Source organism: Lepus europaeus, chromosome 3 (genome assembly GCF_033115175.1).
Source record: "Lepus europaeus isolate LE1 chromosome 3, mLepTim1.pri, whole genome shotgun sequence".
Classification (NCBI taxonomy): Eukaryota; Metazoa; Chordata; class Mammalia; order Lagomorpha; family Leporidae; genus Lepus; species Lepus europaeus.
Window position 1 is genome coordinate 92,209,968 of NC_084829.1, and position 15,052 is coordinate 92,225,019.

The 15,052-nt window shown below is 34.9% G+C and overlaps 1 pseudogene; it reads right to left on the reverse strand.

The window, feature by feature from the left end:
• Positions 1 to 244: 244 nt before the first annotated feature.
• On the reverse strand, positions 245 to 14,454 carry LOC133756603 (probable ATP-dependent RNA helicase DDX43; annotated as a pseudogene).
• Positions 14,455 to 15,052: the final 598 nt, after the last annotated feature.

Genomic DNA, 15,052 nt, shown 5'->3' on the forward strand with positions numbered 1-15,052 from the left:
CCTCTACCAACTTTTGTGATATAATGACCTTTCTGTATAACTTAATACTTTCAACTTTGAAATTAGTACTTCTAATTCTGAATATACATTAGATTTTAGGCAACTTGTTAACACTTAATAATTAAAAACTTAGATAATACTGATTATAATAAACAAAAAGCCTAGTTTATATAGGCAGGCATTTGAAAGCCTAGTAGGTAAAATTTCACCTGTTAGGCTAATGCCACCTTTCAATAAGACATCATTAATAAAACTTTTTGGGTTTTGCTTGAGGTCATCCCATTTTTTTTCCATTTCTCTTTTCAACTTGCTTGCATTGTACCTCTCAGCCACTGCAACAAGCTCCTCTTGGATATTCTGATTTGCTCTTTCCAGGATATGGATCAGTTCACCGGCAATCCTCCAATCATTTCTCTTGATGAGGGTGATTGACATCCCTGTGTTTCCTGTTCTTCCAGTGCATCCTACTCTGTGTACATATTCTTCAATATTCCTCAGAATGTCGTAATTACAGACATGAGTGATATCATGGACATCCAATCCATGTGATGCTAAATCAGTAGCAATTAATATCCTCACTTTACCTGTTTTAAAGTTCTTTAATGCTTTCTCCCAATCACTTTGTTCTCTATTGCCATGCAGCGACTCTACTGATATGAGCTGGAAGACTAGGTCACTTGACAAATGATCAGCCACAACTTTTCTACTAACAAATACTATGACTTTGTCCTTCGGTGACATATTTTCCAGGAAGTTTTGTATATGTATTCGTTTCTCTTCTTCCGTGGTAATGATTATATTTTGTTTTACTGTACTTACAGCCACTAGATCCAAAGTTCCAACATACACAAGCATTGCTTCTTTCAAGTATGACTGTGCAAGTCTACGCACACCATAGGGCCAGGTTGCACTTGTCATAATCGTTTGGCTATCTAGTCAAACGTCTAATAAAATCTTCATTATCTGGGGTTCAAATCCCATATCCAACATTTTATCAGCTTCGTCTAAAACCAAGTAGGTGACACTCTTGAGTCTAATTAAGTATTCATCTGTACATCATTTAACCTTCCAGGGGTTGTGATTACAATATCGACACCTTTTGAAACATCTTGTATTTGTGCTTCTCGATCTCCACCACCATATACACAAACACTACTAAGATTTTAGTATGAATACTTAGAACATTTGGCCTGCACCTGTAGAGCCAACTCCCGAATGGGTGAAAATTTTTTCAATTGTGTCTCTCTGTATGGATGAGATTTTATTGATTGTTACTGTGTGAGAATAAAGGGAAATTCCTACTTATTTTAGGGCTATTTCATTATCATGGAAGGTCTACCTTTTCAGATTTATTCAGGAAATATCCACACAGGAAAATCTGAGTAAATGCATGGCATGACTTTTTTCTTTTCTGTCAAAGTCACAGCAGTGTGTTTCTTTTTCTTTTTTTTTTTTAAAAAAAAAACCTTTTATTTAATGAATATAAATTTCCAAAGTACAGCTTATGGATTACAATGGTTTTTCCCCCCCTAAACTTCCCTCCCACCCTCAACCCTCCCCTTTCCCACTCCCTCTCCCCTTCCATTCACATCAAGATTCATTTTCAATTCTCTTTATATCAGTTTACTATATATTAAGTAAATATTTCAACAGTTTGCACCCACATAGCAACACAAAGTGAAAAATACTGTCGGAGTACTAGTTATAGCATTAAATCACAATGTACAGCACATTAAGGACAGAGATCCTACATGATATTTTTTAAAAATTGATTAATGTTCTATGCAATGTCAAATTTAAAGCCAAGGTTTTTATTTTTTTTTTCATTTTCAATTATCTTTATATACCAAAGATCAATTTAGTATATACTAAGTAAAGATTTCATCAGTTTGTACCCACACAGAAACACAAGGTGTAAAAATACTGTTGCAGTACTAGTTATAGCCTTAATTCACATTGGACAACACATTAAGGACAGATCCTACATGAGACATAAGTACACAGTGACTCCTGTTGTTGACTTAACAATTTGACACTCTTGTTTATGGTGTCAGTAATCTCCCTAGGCTCTAGTCATGAGTTGCCAAGGCTATGGAAGCCTTTAGGGTTCGCACTTTGATCTTATTCTGACAGGGTCATAATCAAAGTGGAAGTTGTCTCCTCCCTTCAGAGAAATGTACCTCCATCTTTGATGGCCCTGTTCTTTCCACTGGGATCTCACTTGCAGAGATCTTTCATTTAGGTCTTTTTCTTTTTTTTTTCCCAGAGTGTCTTGGCTTTCCATGCCTACAATACTCTCATGGGCTCTTTAGCCAGATCGAATGCCTTAAGGGCTGATTCTGAGGCCAGAGTGCTATTTAGGATATCTGCCATTCTATGAGTCTGCTGTGTCTCCCACTTCCCATGTTGGATCTTTCTCTCCATTTTTGATTCTATCAATCAGTATTAGCAGACACTAGTCTTGTTTGTGTGATCCCTTTGACTCTTAGACCTATCAGTGTGATCAATTGTGAACTGAAGTTGATCACTTGGACTAGTGAGATGACATTGGAACATGCCACCTTGATGGAATTGTATTGGAATCCACTGGCACGTTTCTAACTCCATCATTTGGGGCAAGTCCAATTGAGGATGTCCCAAATTGTACATCTCCTCCCTCTCTTTTTCCACTCTGAAATTTAATAGGGATCACTTTTCAGTTAAAATTTAAACACCTAAGAATAATTGTGTGTTAATTACAGAGTTCAAACAATAGTACTAGAACAAAAAAATACTATAATGGATGAAGTATTGTATTGTACATCAACAGTCCGGACAAGAGGTGATCAAGTAACTGTTTCTCATAGTGTCCAATTCACTTCAACAAGTTTCCCCTTTGGTGCTCAGTTAGTTGTCACTGATCAGGGAGAACATATGATATTTGTTTCTTTGGGACTGGCTTAATTCACTCAGCATGATGTTTTCCAGATTCCTCCCTCTTGTTGCAAATGACCGTGTTTCATTGTTTTTGACTGCTGTATAGTATTCTTTAGAGTACATGTCCCATAATTTCTTTATCCAGTCTACTGTTGATGGGCATTTGGGTTGGTTCCAGGTCTTAGTATTGCGAATTGAGCTGCAATAAACATTAATGTGCAGACAGCTTTTTTGTTTGCTAATTTAATTTTTTTGGGTAAATTCCAAGGAGTGGTATGGCTGGGTTGTATGGTAGGGTTATATTCAGGTTTCTGAGGAATATCCAGACTGTCTTCCATAGTGGCTTAAGTTTATGGTAGGAGTGCGATAGTTTTCCTTTATGATAGGAGTTAGAAATTCCTTCTCTTTGTTCGTTTTTATGATGATGATGGTGATGGTGATGATGATGATATTAACTATTTTATGTCTATGATATGTCCTATTTGCAAGGTGGAATATTCATCTTTTTCCAAGGGAATAAATCTGCACTAATTAAAAAAAACTAGAGTCAGGAACCCAATTTTGAACTATATTTTATAGTAGTTCTTATTAAAAATATTTTATTCCATTATCAATAGATTTTATCTTCACACATTCACAAAAAAATTATACTTCCTTCAAAAGTATTTTGCTAAAATAGAGTTTCAAGACTGTCACCATATTGGGTGATAATATTCAGATATTTCCTTAGGAGTCAGAATGTGGTCACTTGCAAACAATTTGCAATGACCCATAAGAGGGTTTGTAACTTATCATTGATATTGCAAATTTACAGCTTTGCAGTACTGTGTAGAAAAAAGCTTTCATCTCTCCACTGCTACTTTAATATAATGTACTTCTCTACCCCAGAAAGCACCAGAGGTAATGACCTGAATTATACTTCTTCAGCACTATATCATAAAGAATAAAAAAAATGCTCTAGGGCCTGTATACATAGGACACACTTCACCCATTGCTAAAATGATAATTCCTTTGAATCGAAGTACCACAGACATTTTAAAACATGTAGTCATCCTGCAACACAATGCCCAAGAAGCTGATTTGAAAAGCAAATATAGACTCATTTATTGATGAAGTTCACCCAAGCACAATTCAACTGAAAAAAATGTTAATGGCAGAAACATAATAAATTATATATCTTTGATATATGAGATATACACTGTTTGAAGGAGAGGTTTAGAAAAAGTGGCATTTCAGACAATTTGGGAACCTTGGAACTTTTAGCTCTATGCTAGATACACATAAAATGCTCCAAAAAGTCATGGAACCAATTTTAGGGCTGTTACTAACTCATGATGGCATTTTTTTTCCCCTGAAATTGTTTTAAATGAATAGAATAATCCATACCCTTTTTAGAGGAAGATCAAAGATGAACTATGGTCCCTAAGCAGCTACAGTTTTGAATTTTTCAAGTTAGATAAGGCCGTTTCATTTTCTATAATCAATCATTCCTAATCTCCTGATTTTAATAACACAAGGCATACCCTGTTCTTGAAACATTATACTTTGTTTTTTACACACTACATTACACAAATTTCAGCATAAGTGAGTAGAAAATATGCAGAATAGTCTTACTTTTTTTTTTGCTTGCATATTATTGGGGTCAATAATAGTAGATTAAATTGGGAGAAAAGTGAGTGGAGGCATTCCCAGAATGCAAAGTGTTTCCCTCACTTGACAAACACCAAATCTTCATCTCTTTATTATTTGCCTTCTGGGTCTACAACTATAGTGCAACAGGTTAAATCACTCCCTGTGGCATCCCATATGAATGTTTGTTCATGTCCTATCTGCTTCACTTCTGATCCAGCTCCCCAAACATGTGCCTTGGAAAGAAGAAGATGTCCCAAGTACTTGTCCCCTGCACCCATGTGAAATCCAGATAGAGTTCCAGGATCCTGGCTTTGTCCTGGATTAGCACTGACTTTTTCAACTCTTTGAGTGGTGAACAAGTGTATAGAAGACTCTGTAACTCTGTCTTTCAAGTAAATGAATCTTTAAAAAAATTTGCCAGTCTATCTGTGCCTAGATTTTCACAAATTTGAGTTGAGAAATGGATTTTAACTTCAACTGGAAATATGAATAAAGCAACAAAATAGTTTGTAACACAGAAAGGGTAAAGAAAAGTTAAGCTGAAAATGATTTCTACATTTTTCTTAATTTCTTAAATTGGTTCAAAGCTACACTGAATGCCATCTTCTTTTATTATAGCAGATATTCAAGCTTTTTATGCAATTTGACAGTTTGCATATAAAAAGAAACCAGTGTTGACTTTCATTTTCTTTGACTTTTCACATTACAGTGGAGTACATTAATTCTGCATTTCACAAACTAAAGTAGACCCAATTGCTTCCCACGATTGATCTTCTATCTTGCTGGAAGACTATTGCATGAGTTTTGTAGATTAACTGATTTCAACATTATGGAAAAGGAATGGAAGGGGAAAGGGAGCGGGAAAGGGGAGGGTTGCGGGCGGGAGGGAAGTTATGGGAGGGGGGAAGCCATTGTAACCCATAAGCTATACTTTGGAAATTTATATTCATTAAATAAAAGTTTAATAAAAAAAAAAGGAAAAGGCAATTTATACTTACAGCTGATGTAACCAGAAGTGTATAGAAACACTAGACAAAGGAGCCTTTTATACCCTTACTATGTGCCTTGATAACATTCAGATGTTTACATCCATTTGCAGTTCTATTGCTGGAAAACCTAAGCTGAATGGTCTGCAAAATTCTGAATTCAGCTCATCAATAAGGCATTTGCTGTAATGTAATCCATTGAATCAAGTGGTCCTTCTTTTCTGATTCTTTCCACTTCATTTCAATCTTAAAAATAATGGTACTCCTGGAAAGAATACAATACTCACTAAAATTGAGTACTGTATAGAGGATAGGAATAGTAAGCCAAAGACAAGCTTTCATTTGTACCTACCCTTGCCATATGTACCCTCATGTTTCCCTTTGTATGTTGAAATGTGTTTGATATGTGCAATTGGGATTATCATAGGAAAAATCATACACCAATTAGAAAATAAATTTCTCTGTATCAGACTATTTTCCTTCTGCTTCTACATAAAAAAGGCTAATGATCCTTCCTCCTTTTTCTCATTTTTTTAAAAACAAACCTGAAAGCATCATTTAAAAATAATTTATATGACATTCATTCTCAACATGTTACTTTGAAAAAAAGGTGGAATCCACCTTATTGGTTATAATCAGTGAAAAGTTGATTGGGAACAAAGATTTGTATGTCTCCTGAATTGTATCAATTTACTTTAAACTTGAATTGGAGAATAAACTATTTTACTACCCAAAAGTATTCTACTTTGATTGCTTTTTAAAAAATATTCAGAACTTGTAGAGAACAATGTTTATATCCATTTTTACCTTCGTTCCTAAAGATCATAAGGATTCTGTCAAGTACCTCTTTAAGTATCATCTGTTTTTAAATGAATCTTTCAGTGATCTGTATTTTAAAATGTCCAAGTCACATCTTTCATATGTCAGCTTGATTTTGGGAAGAGTATTTGAAGGGTGAATGGTGTTTAAAAAAAAAAGACATATATATATATATATATATACAAATATATATATATATATATATATATATATGTGTGTGTGTGTGTGTATAACTACTTGAATTTTGTATATCTTGTATTTTCCACATACTTTTGGTTACTCACTGAAGGAACCCAAAATAATTTCAAAGAAATAATATCCATACACATATGTGAGTAAATAAAGGTAGGCCCAAAATAGTCCAGAAACACTACCCTACATATTATTCTCTGCCCGGCTTTGCAATGAGATTACTAAGGATTATCCTCCTTCCAAATACATATATTGATCTCATTCTGATTTCCATGCTTACTTTTACTACCAGAACAAGTTTATTGAAACCAATTTCTATTGTTATTCCTACAATATCATTTTCTACTTCTACATAGTAGGGAATAAATTGTTTTTAGTTAAAGAGAAAAATAGTAAATCAATTCCCTATTCTGCCATCCAGAGTTCTAGGTAGCCTCTGTGGCATTCTGGGATCATTGGATTCTAATATATGGCAGTAATAGATTAAAAGGAGGAATCTATGTTCTCGTCATCCCTCAAATCAGAGTTTCTCTCGTCTGGAGATGCATAAAGAGGATCTAGTGCTCTCTAGATCATGAAAAACTAAAGTTCCTATTAAAGCACCTAATTTGTATGTTATATTATCGATCTTCTGTATATAAAGATAATTGAAAATGAATCTTGATGTGAATGGAATGGGAGAGGGAGCGGGAGATGGGAGGGGTTGCGGGTGGGAGGGAAGTTATGGGGGGGGGGGAGCCATTGTAATCCATAAACTGTACTTTGGAAATTTATATTTACTAAATAAAAAAAGAATCCTCAGTAAAATAATCAATTTGACTTGATTTAAAGCTGTATTCTAGGTCTTCTATTTACTTAAAACCATCAAGGTGATTATCACCTGATATGATGAACGAAATAGAAGTCAAAATCTCAAAATAGCTCAGTAACTGTATACTCTGCTAGAATTTTTAAAGACATGTTTCAGAAAAAGTACTCCCATGTTCAATTAAGATTGGAAATACACATTTCCTACACTGACTCTCTACTGTTGTTGAGTCTTGGAAGTCATAAAAAAAACAAAGCAAGGAAATCTTTATGTCTGAATGATTAATTATTTCATTGTAATAGTATTATAGAACACTACTAAAAGGATAGTAAGTGTTGAATACAATTAGACCAAAAAAAAAAAAAAAAAGATTATGAATAGAAATACCTTGAGCATGGGTACACCCACAGAGGAGCAAATGGCAGCATGAGAGCTTGAGATAATATTGAAGAAAGCACTAGATGAAATGTGTTGTTGAAAAAAACTGAGTAGCTGTTTCTCAGGAACTCTGACACTGATCAACCCCTTTTTTCCACCTATGATTCCATTCATTCTCTTGCCTGCTCCTTTCACTGTGTAAATTCTCAACATCTGTACTCAGAATTATCTCATCCACTACATTATACATTCCTATGTACAGTGACCATGGCTTAGTCCCTTTGTGACTTCTGTGTGCTTGCAAGATATAGATTACATAGTAGTTGCACTATAAGTGCTAATTATGTAATTTTAAAAGATGGCACCTCTTTTAATGTTTAGACTTATTTAAGTAATTCCAAGAACAGGAAGACAAAACATATCTATCCCACTAAGACCTTTCTATCTGTGAAGGATTAGGGTTTTATGTGTCTTTACTTCTGCTTCTCGTGGTTACTGGCAACTTCTTGACTAATGATCACATCGTGTTCACACTGTTCTTAACTATATTTTTTTAAACTTTGATGATTCAGTCTTGAGAAACATTTTCATGGCATGTATGTACTATAAATTTGGCTACTTCCCCAATTTAAACAATGAAGTAGATGAAAGCATCTTGGATATAGTACTGGAAATATTGTACCATTGGAATGCAAATGCAGACACAGCCTAAGTCTGTTTGATTCTCACCAACATAATTATATTTAAACAATGGAAGGAAATCAATCCCTTTAGGGAAGATCTATTCCTGTTCAGAAATAAGTTGTGTCCTCCTGTGTAAAGCATGCTAATATGGCATCACTCTGAGAAGCCTGCACAGTTTCCAGGAAGGTTATTTGGCTAAAATACAAATAGACTTAAGTTTGTTTTCCACCTTAAAAGTAAGTTTTCAGATTCACTGTTCTTTCACAGCAATAATCAACTTTTTTTTTTTTTTTTGACAGGCAGAGTGGACAGTGAGAGAGAGACGGAAAGGTCTTCCTTTGCTGTTGGTTCACCCTCCAATGGCCGCCGCGGCTCTGCAGCCGGCACACCGTGCTGATCTGACAGCAGGAGCCAGATGCCTATCCTGGTCTCCTATGGGGTGCAGGGCCCAAGCACTTGGGCCATCCTCCACTGCACTCCCTGGCCACAGCAGAGAGCCGGCCTGGTTTACTTGGGGCTGGATTTCATTCTCTGGTAAGACTTCAAAGTAGCAGAAACTGTAGTCTAAAAGACAGTGGCCATAAAAAGTCACTTATTTCCATCAGTTAATGAGCTGAACCAAATCAATTGTTCAATGTTATCATCAATAACATTAAAAACAAACAAAAAAAATCCAATTCTGCAATTTTAATGAGGAATCTTGTTTGATAATAAAGATAATATGAATCAGCTTTTCTGTCACTTTGGTTGCATCAGGGTATTAAAGCAATGGTTTTTACAAGTCCAGGAAAATCTGAGTCTGCCTGGCCAGGATGCCTATAATGTTCAAGAAAATAAGTAGGTCTTACAATAGAGAAATCATCTGATGACTAATACAGAGGGGTTGCATAAATTAAAAAATGCAGAGTAATCATACATGTTAATATGCTCAGACTTATAAATATATTTACATGTAACTCCATGGATATGTGTTTTCTACCTATCAAATCTCACCAATTTCCACAGAGATCCAACAGAAATCACACTAAATTCAACCCAAGATAAATTAATAGTCATGAATAATTTTGTATACATTTGTGCATAAAAACATACCACATTAAAAATTAATATTTGAAAATTAGAATGAAGCTGAATTTTCTTATCATTTTCAAGAAATCACATATTTACTAAGTTACCATAACTTGGAATTTTTTAGAATTTAAAAAATAATTTAAAGTAATATGAAGTGTGATAATGTTAACTTAAGCATACACTTAGCTTATTAAGGTCTTCCTTATCATTAATTATTATTATTCCTTACTGTTTCAAAATCACCATTGTGAACAAAAACATAGCCTTTTTGTATGTTCTTATATAGAGAGAGGAAAAAATTACCTTTCTATATTGTGACATATCTTTTCATCAACAATGTTGACTTATTTGTCATTTGTTCCTGCTTGTAGAAATGAGATAATAGGGTCTCTTGTGTCCTTTAACTTTATAGATATGAACATGTCAAATTTAAATTTTATGTCTAGTTTATTACAAATGCATTGCTAATGTATGGAGTAAATCTGATGTCCTGATAGTTGTTCTCATATGCATCACTGTATAATAGTCTACTTCTGTAGATGCACCTGTTTTAGATAAACATGTTAATTAAAGCCATCTTTTAGACTCATTTTAAAAAATACTGTTAACTGTGCTTGGAGAATAAAATTCTTGAATAAGACAGCTATTTAAAAATTGTATGCATATGACCATATGAATAAAACCTCATCCATTTGTGAAGATCCAGTTTAAAGAGTCAACAAACTCTTGGGAACATATTATGGATAAAGCAACTTAGTAAATCTTCATGGGGTTTCAAAGCTGCAGCAGCTGCTTAACCCCATATACCCAGATCTGTGCACTCCAGGTGGAGAAACATGATGCAATCATCATCCTTTGGAAGTTTCCAGCCAAGGTATGAAAAGCAACGTGCACCAACAATTTGAGACTTATGAAAGAAAACACATATATGCAGGAGAATAGTGAACATGGGGAGTGTTCTAATGAAGTAGATTTTTTTCTTTTTTCTGTTTTATGCTGAAACAACATCATTGCCAATGCAAACGAAAGAAAGGAAAGCTGGCAATATAAGCACCCATTTACATGAGAAATTGCCCAAGTGCCCCCACACATACTGCTTTCTGTGCACAATACAAAGTGGTTCCGTTTTCAGTGGAACATATGCTAAATGTTTAAGCTCAAAGATGATTTAGACAAAATGGAAAAGATTTTTTAAACATTTATTTTACACTTTGCAGGATTCATTTAGATTGGCAGATGTTCCAAAATTCAAAGCAAAGTAAGTTAACTAGCTAGTGGAAATGACAGTGTTTGAAAAGGCAAGTGGGAGGAAAAAAATCACCTTGTGGTATTCAATATCAGAAAACATACAAATAAATTAATGAATAATAAATAAATAAAATTCTGCAGAAATCTCCTAGTTAAAATACTGAAGGACTTCCAAATTCTTTCAGGTACCTGCAGCAAATGATGTATCGATTTTGCTGTTAAACTGTACAGCTGTAACCAACACATTAGACATGGAAGATAAAAGCAAAGACTAAAAGCACCTTATTTCATCTGTCACACCTGAGGCTCTGCCTTCTTCAGACCTGCAGCATATTAGCTCAGAAAATCAATTAGGTAAAGAGCTAAACAAATGAAGGGAGAATAAAAAGGGCCTCATTCACAAAGTGCCAGGGAAGTCGACAAGCCCAGGAGACTTCAGTAAACTATATGATAGCAGCAAATAAACCATAGCAAGTTTGTCTGAACTTTTAAAAGTCAGCAATTAGGTGTCACAGATTCTACTAAGCCTATTTTAGAAGGTCCTCAGCTAATAAACAACACATGATGACATTAGATTACTCATGGCCTACAATCAGCCATCAATAAAATTCACATTAAAGAATTGTGTTATCGCTTAAATTTAGCACACATCCCTTAAGTCATAAATATTGTGTATCAAAAACAAACAGAAAAACCCAATATAGCTATTGTTCTAGTATATTCTTAAAGTGATTGCTCACATGAGTCATCAGATAAAAGCCATTACTACTTAAAATATGTAGTCCTGTCCGGTACATCTTCCAAATAATCACTGCAATTTAGCTGAATAATCTCTCCAGTCATTAAAATAGTCAATATCAATCACAACAGTTAAGTGGCTCCTTTCTAATTAGACAATGCACTGAGCATAAGCTAAAACTCTGGGACTTTGTTAGAGTTCTGTGATATTAATCTTTCTTTAAGTAAGAATATTTTCTACTGAGAAAACCAAACTGCTTGTTGAAGGAAGTCTCATCAATATCAGCAGAACACATGAAAGTTGCATTTGAAGACTGAGGTTAATGTTTATGGCCAATGCTTACTCTGTTTTCTTCAACTTTATCAAATTATAAAACAGTTTTTTCATAATATCTCTGTTACCTATACCAGTAAACACATCACCTACTGTCAAGTCACTGCCTCTTCATTTAATTTTCTCAAACTGATGATCTAAAACCTTATTATTGTCCTAACTTCTTTACTCATATCCACTTTTTCTCATAAAACACTTTAGAATTTAATATACAAAGCTGCACAAATTCCTACTCTAATCAAATCCTCATAAATCCTTAATAAATCCTTGCTTTGACTTCACCCTTTGTCTTCTCCTATTAAGCATTGATATCCAAATTTCTTTTTTTAAAGATTTATTTATTTACTTGAAAGAGTTACAAAGAGAGAAGGAGAGCCAAGCGAGAGAGAGAGAGAGAGAGAGAGAGAGAGAGGTCTTCCATCCACTGGATCTGCTGATTCATTCCCCAAATGGCTGCAATGGCTGGAGCTGCACCAATCCAAAGCCAGGAGTCAGGAGCTTCTTCGCGGTGTCCCACATATGTGCAGCTGTCCAAGGACTGGGGCAATATATGCTGCTTTCCCAGGAGATAGCAGAGAGCTGGTTCTGAAGTGGAACAGCCAGGTCTCTAGCAGTCACCCATATAGGATGCTGGCACTACAGGCAGCAACTTTACCTGCTATGCCACAGCGCCAGCCCCAATATCCAGATTTCAAGACCTCTCACATAAGGACCTGATTTACTTACTTTTTTTACTATTGGTGTGTTTCTTGAATCCCCGGGGTCAATACCATCTGCTAACTCTACACATCTTGCTTCCTCATCTGAAATTCAAATCAACAGAAACCCACTTATTGTCTACTATATTTCAGACACAGTGCTCCCACTTTTGTGTGTATAATAGCACACATAATTTGGTCATTGGCATCTCCTAACCACTTTGTCACTCATTGGTTTAATTTCATGGATGAGGAGAAAAACTTAGGGAAAATAAGGCACTTATAAAATTTAGTCACTCCACCTAGTCCTACTAATACCAACACATCCTGCTCTTTATTAACTCCTTCTAGTAAACAACTCTAGCTTACCTCTTTGTACATGATAGTCTATCAGATGAACTCTTTACTAAAATTTTACAAGCATTTGAAAATATTTAATTATTACATAAAATTGTATATACTTATGTGATATGGTGTGAATTTTGATGCATGTGTATAAAGTAATATGAGAAAATCAGAGTAATAATCATTTCCGTCTCCTTAATATCTTGGAGTTTTATAAAGCCCCAAGAGGAAATAGAATCTTCTTTACAAAATCCCCATAGCCATCAAAAAGAGTTAACAAATGGAGGGAATGTCAAAGGATTTTTCCTAACTTTTGGAGAACACGTGTCTGTGTGTTTGTGTGTTTGTGTGTCTGTGTGTGTGTGTATGTGTGTGTAGTGGGCATGGAGAGAGAGAGAGAATGGAAATAAGAGAAAAAAGCAGGAAAGGATGAAAGTATGTGGCATATTTTACCAGTCATCCTAGGTTGGTGTTTAGGAAACCAGTACAAAAGGCTAGGATAGTAACAGAACATATGGGTAAACAAAAAAGTCTCATTTACTTGACAATTTCTTCTGCACACAATGTATTTTATAACAAATTTTATACATGGAAATGCTGCTTTCAATTCAGAAAACCACTGTACCAGAGGTCAATCCTTTGTCAATGATTATGAAATGAATTTAAGTATATTGTATAAATTCAAGCTTTCTAAAATCAAAATAAACATTGGGAAATACCTGCTTTTAGTAATACTGATTAAGAAATTCTGAGGGTTATTTCAATAAAAATTTAATATAATTCATTTTTAATAAAAAATTACTTTTTAAAATGTAGCAAATGAATATTTTATTTGGTAGGTGCCCAATAAATACTCACTGACGTAATAAAGCAGTTTTTAAATATTTGTATAAATCATAAAATATTTCACATACATACCTACAAGCTTCTATGACTCAGTGTCTGTATTACATTACTATCAATTGTCTGATTCAAAAATATGTCATGTACTCAATGGTTTATTATATACAGTCAGAGGTTTTAAAAATTGTACAACTGGGAACCAGTCCAACCACCCTACTTCCAACTTAGTTCCCTTCTAATGCATCTAGGAAGGTAGTGGATGATGGCCCAACTGCTTGGCCCCTGACATCTACATGGGAGACCTGGTTGGAGTTCTGAGCTCTTAGTTCATCCCAGTCCAGCCAAGGTTGCTGTGGTCATTTAGAGAGTGAACCAGCAGATAAAGAATCTCTCTCTCTCGCTAGCTCTTTCTCTCTCTGGGAACCCCCTTCTCAAGTAAATAAATCTTTAAAAATTGTAAAATAAATTGTGTATTCCATATTATCAAAATAGGATATGAGGGCATTTTATTTGTAAATGGTAGTATGCGCATAGCTCTGAGCCTTAGCAACTCAAAACCTTCTAAGGCTTCTGAATATTTTGCAGGAAACTAAGTATTCTATACTTCTTTTGCAGTTTCTCATTCCAATGTTACTTAAGGTTGTATAGCTGAGTACATTCAAAAAATGTAATTGTGGTGTCACTTCTGCATTTGCTCATAGAAGAAAGATCCGTGTCAGTTTCAGATTTACCAGGTTTCCACTGATAAATACAGGCAAACATCTTGGTTTATCCTCTAAAGGTGAATATTTCTGTTGAAACTGACATGCTCAGATCTCTATGAGCAGCTTGTAGTTTGACAAGGCAATTTAGAACAGCGCTAGGGGGCCCAGATGTTTGAAATCCAGGTTTTACCGGGAGGACTTGAATGCCATGGCTAAGTCTTTCATAGGCAGAATACAACAGAATGACTTTGTGAGAGTGACTTCTGAGATTAAGAAAGAGGACTGCTTGATGCTTGAGAGTCTCAATAAACTTCAGGTATTTTCCATAGGTTAACATCACAAATCACTGTCTCCAAAATGACTCTTTTGAAATGCAGCTCTATGCTGAGGTGTAGCACACTATTCCATTAGCCTATGAGAGGAATTACTTAGCAAGGTCTTCAGGGAAGGAACACTAATAAATACATTTTGATAAAGGAGGAAAATGAATGTAAAAAAGTCTGAGCATGGATCTCTGCCCAGTTGAACAAGACTAGGTAGGTCAATGCAAAAAGTTCAAATAAATAAATAAGGAAGTTTTTGAGGATGCAGAGGCAAAGAAGTCATGACAAAGAGTTTTTCTCCAGCCTGTAATTCTAACGTAAGGACATTCTTTT